The sequence below is a fragment of the Gossypium hirsutum genome, chromosome A03, assembly GCF_007990345.1.
Source record: "Gossypium hirsutum isolate 1008001.06 chromosome A03, Gossypium_hirsutum_v2.1, whole genome shotgun sequence".
NCBI classification, from domain to species: domain Eukaryota; kingdom Viridiplantae; phylum Streptophyta; class Magnoliopsida; order Malvales; family Malvaceae; genus Gossypium; species Gossypium hirsutum.
The window spans coordinates 23,807,255-23,812,019 of NC_053426.1; the positions used below are offsets into that span (position 1 = coordinate 23,807,255).

General features: G+C 36.8%; 1 non-coding gene across 1 annotated transcript; it reads right to left on the bottom strand.

The window, feature by feature from the left end:
• Nucleotides 1-2,772: 2,772 nt before the first annotated feature.
• LOC121226078 (small nucleolar RNA R71) lies at nucleotides 2,773-2,879 on the bottom strand. Its single transcript, XR_005923979.1, has one exon. It is a non-coding gene; the product is annotated as a small nucleolar RNA R71 (small nucleolar RNA).
• Nucleotides 2,880-4,765: the final 1,886 nt, after the last annotated feature.

The window sequence follows — 4,765 nt, forward strand, 5'->3', positions numbered from 1 at the left end:
GATGATTCATCAATCAAAAGGTCTTTAGAGGGTTGTAACGTGCCTTTGGTTAGGGGTGTGGTTACAAGATGAAAAAGAAGGTTAGAATTGAGATTGAATTGAAAAAGTACCTAACTAGAAAAATACTAGAACTTGACAAATTACATTTCTAATTAGAAAATCCTAGAATTGAGCTTTTCTTCATGGGATAAGGAATTTAAATAATTAAGTTCAAAAAACAAAGAATTACTATTAATATGTATGTATGTTTTTATTTTTTTTAAGAACAAGTCAAATAACATAGGCTATCTATTAAAAATAAAACATAAATAACATAGGCTATCTATTAAAAATAAAACATAGCTAAGCAATTTATTCAAATCAAATCTTGATAAAAATAGGGATCAAGTTAATTTAGGGGATTTCAACAATAATGGGTTAAGGGTTAATGTTCAGGGTAAATCAATGAATGGGTTGTTAGGCTCAAGGGGGTTCACTAAGGGTTAATTGTGAAGGTAGGCTTTTATAGAGTGAATGGGTTAAACCTAAGTGCTTTTATCATCTCGACATATCAAATCTAATGGTGTGGTCTTGACATGCATGATCAAGCAAGTTCTAGAATGACAATTCAATATTAACGCACTCAAAACAACAACAAAAGTCAGCATGAAGGAAATAATAGATGCTCTAAAGGCTCAAGATCTCATAATCGTAATTTATACATATTTTTATCCCATGCTTAGCCCATTTATGAATGGTTTCTCCTTAGATTTGATGAAGTCGATACTCCTAATCCTTTAATTTCATGTTTTATACTTAGGAGAGCATAGGAGAGTAAAAAGAGTGAGAAACGGGCTAAAAACAGAGAAAATAGACCCACGTGGGAAATCAACACGGCCTGGACTTCCTCACATGGGCGTGTCACATGACCGTGTCCATTTGGAAGGATTGAAACACGACTTACACGGGTAGACTACACGCACATGCATATTCAATAGCCTTGACCACGGGCTAGAGTAATCGAACACGGGCGTGTCACACAGGCGTGTCCCTATCGATCCCAAGTATAGTCCTATTCAGAAGAGGCCAATTTTTAAGGCTCTTAGGCATCCAAAAGCCTATAAAAACACCTGAGAAGGCACTTAAAAGGGGGGACGCAGAGTAGGAAGCAATGAATTACTGAAGGAAAGCCTATTGATCCATCTCAGAAGCCGAATTCATCATCAAGACTGAAGATCTCCCTTCAAGTTCCTTTAGGAGTTTTGGGTTTTCTTATGTTTTGTTATCTTTATGCTTTTGAGATGTTTTCTTTCATAAGTATGAACTAAACCCCCTAAATACTTAAGGGGAATGAAACCTAAGACAAATCTTGTTATTATTATCTGAATTGTATGTTAAATATTTGACTTGTTCTTAATTATGTGTTCTTAATTCTTGTTTTGATATTCCAGGATATTGATTCAAGCTAAGCTCTTATTTATAGGAGGAATAGACCCTGTCTAAGAGTAAATTTGTCATAATTAAGCGGAGTTGATTGCGCGCCTAGAGATAGGGTGACAAGATTTTGTCGGATTAGGGTGAAACCTAATAAGGGAATCCATAGATCGAGTTAATGCAATTCTAGGGTGTTAATTAGAAAGAGATTTCAATTATTCAACCTAGGGTTAGACGTTATTAGTCTCGAGAGAGATAATAATATAACTTAGGGATTTCTACAGATCAAGTCAAATGAATAAATCGTCTGATTAAGAGTCAAATAACAATTAAAGTCTAGGTGGATTTGTCTTTCGGTATTGTCTCAATCAATCGAATTTTCCCAAAAAGTATTTTCCCAAGTTTTTCTTTTTGTGCATTCTTAGTTAGTAATTAGTTTAGATAACCAAACCTCTTAATTTTTAGGCTAGATAATAAAAAGAAAGTAAATACTAGTACTCGTAGTTCCTTTGGGTTCGACAATCCGGTCTTGCTAACTATCTACTGTTTGATAGGTATACTTGCCTTAATCGTGATAATAAGTTAGTCTCAAGAACGATTCATTTATAAATTTTTAAAACCTGTTATGACTATCACGCATCAAGTTTTTGGCGCCGTTGCCGGGGAACTAGGATATTTGGAACACTCGATTTTTATTAGTTTATCCATATTACTTTTATTGCAATTTAAAATTTTATTTTATTTTCTAATTCTTCATTTATTTTCTTCTGACAGGTTTTTCTAGTTTATGAGCAGAAGAAACTCGTTAGGACCATTACTGTTTGATAGTGAGATCGATCACACAGTTTGCAAAAACTGAAGAGAAATAAGGTAAAGCTTACGATACACAGAGGAAGAGAAAGAGGATGATACTTCAACCATAACCGATGAGATGGCTGAAGACCAAGAAAATCCGCTACCTCCTGCGATTACTGTTAATCAGAATCCTCTCCGCGCACTATTTATGATTATGCTAAACCTTCTTTAACAGGACCTGAATCGAGCATAGTTAGACCTGCTGTAGCTGCAAATACTTTTGAACTGAAACCTAGCACAATTCAAATGATACAACAATTTGTTCAGTTTGATGGTTTGCAGGACGAGAATCCCAACACTCACTTGGAAAGTTTCTTAGAGTTTTGCGACTCTTTCAAAATCAATGGCGTTTCTGATGACGCCATTCACCTTTGGTTGTTTCCCTTTTCATTGGGGAATAAGGCTAAACAGTGGTTGAACTCGTTGCCACGAGGATCAATCACTTCTTGGGAACAAATGATAAAAAATTTTTTATTAAAATCTTTTTCGCCGGCTAAAATAGCCAAATTACGTAATGATATCTATTCTTTTGTGCAAATGGATTTAGAAACACTCTACGATGCATGGGAGAGATACAAGGACATCTTGAGAAGATGCCCTCATCATAGGTTACCACTCTGGTTACAGGTTAAAACCTTTCATAATGGCCTAAATCCTTTGACTCGACAAATGGTTGACACAGCTGCTGGCGGAACCATCAATAATAAAACACCTGAAGATGCCTATGAATTTATAGAGGAGATGTCACTGAATAACTATCAGTGGCAAGTCATGAGGACAAAGCCAACAAAAACAGCCGGTGTTTATAACGTCAATTCGGTCACCATGCTCTCTAATTAGGTAGAACTCTTGAATAAGAAAATTGATGGTTTTCTTAGTTCTTCACAGGTTCACCCAATAATGCAGTGCGAAGTAAGTGGAGGTGGATCAAACAATTCAGAATACCCACCCTATGGCCACAACATGGAGAACGAGTAGTTAAATTACATGGGTAATAATCCTCAATCTCAAAATAATCCTTATAGTAACACTTACATGCAGGTTGGAGGAACCATCCAAATTTCTCATGGGGAGGCCAAGGGAATCAGAGACCACCACCTCCAGGCTTCCAACAACCACCCAACCAACAAGGGAAAAAGCCAAACCTTGAGGGGATGCTCACAAAATTCATCTTAGTGTCAGAAACTCATTTTTAGAATACCGAGACAGCACTTAAAAATCAACAAGCGTCGATCCAAGGGCTCGAAACTCAGATAGGTCAGCTCACTAAATTGATATTCGAACGACCACAAGGTAGCCTGCCAAGCAATACTGAATCTAACCCAATGGAGCAACTCAATGCGATTGCTATTCAAGATGAGGAAGGGTTAGTTGCAAAACCAAGGCCAGAAACGGTGGTAAGTAAATGTAAGGATGAGGTAGGCCAAAATGACCCAAAACCGATGAGTACAGAATATAAACCTTGTGTGCCATACCCCAATGCGACAAGGAAATACCGATCAGACGAACAATTTGGTAAATTCCTTAAACTTTTAAAGAAACTACATATTAACTTACTATTTATTGAAGCCCTTTTGTAGATGCCAAACACATTCAAGTTTTTAAAAGAGCTTTTAAGAAATAAACGAAAGTTGGATGAGGCGTCGCATGTGGAGTTGAATGCAGTTTGCTCAGCCATATTACAGAATAAGCTACCCAACAAATTGAAGAATCTAGGGAGTTTTACGATTCCTTGTTTAATTGGTAGTTTAGATGTTCATAATACATTGGCTGACTTAGGGGCAAGCATTAATGTTATGCCTTATAAAATGTTTAAATAGCTAGGTCTTGGGAAACCCAAACAAACTAGGATGAGCATTCAATTGGTTGATAAAACCATTAGATTTCCTAGGGGCATCATTGAAGATGTTCTTGTTAAGATCGATAAATTTATATAACCAGTAGACTTTGTTGTTCTAGACATGGAAGAGGATAGTAACGCACCTTTAATTTTAGGACGACCCTTTTCAGCGACTGCTAGAACCATTATTGATGTTGGTACAGGTAAACTTACGCTTCGTGTGGGAGACGAAACAATCACCTTTCAAGCTTGTTATTCGAGTAACACATCAAAAATTGAAGGTGGTTGTATAAATCATTTTACTAGTATTGATCATGTGGTGAAACCCTCTGTATAGGAAACAAGTATGAAGAACGCATATGAGTCGTGTTCAAACAACAACAAAGGACCTATCTATGAAGAACGATGACTACAAATTGAGGAGCTAGATGAATGGTGGACACAAAAATCGAAAACACCCGATAAATCGGAACCGAGCCAGGACAAGCTCAATACCTCACCAAATCAACTTAAGGTATGAGACAAAGTGCTACTAGATGCAGTAGATCCTCGCATTGCCACTACCGAAACCCAATGAAGAAATTTCTCTTACGGTACTCAGTATTTTCCCATATGGTACAGTTGAGGCAATTCATCCCAAATTCGGCACATTTAAGG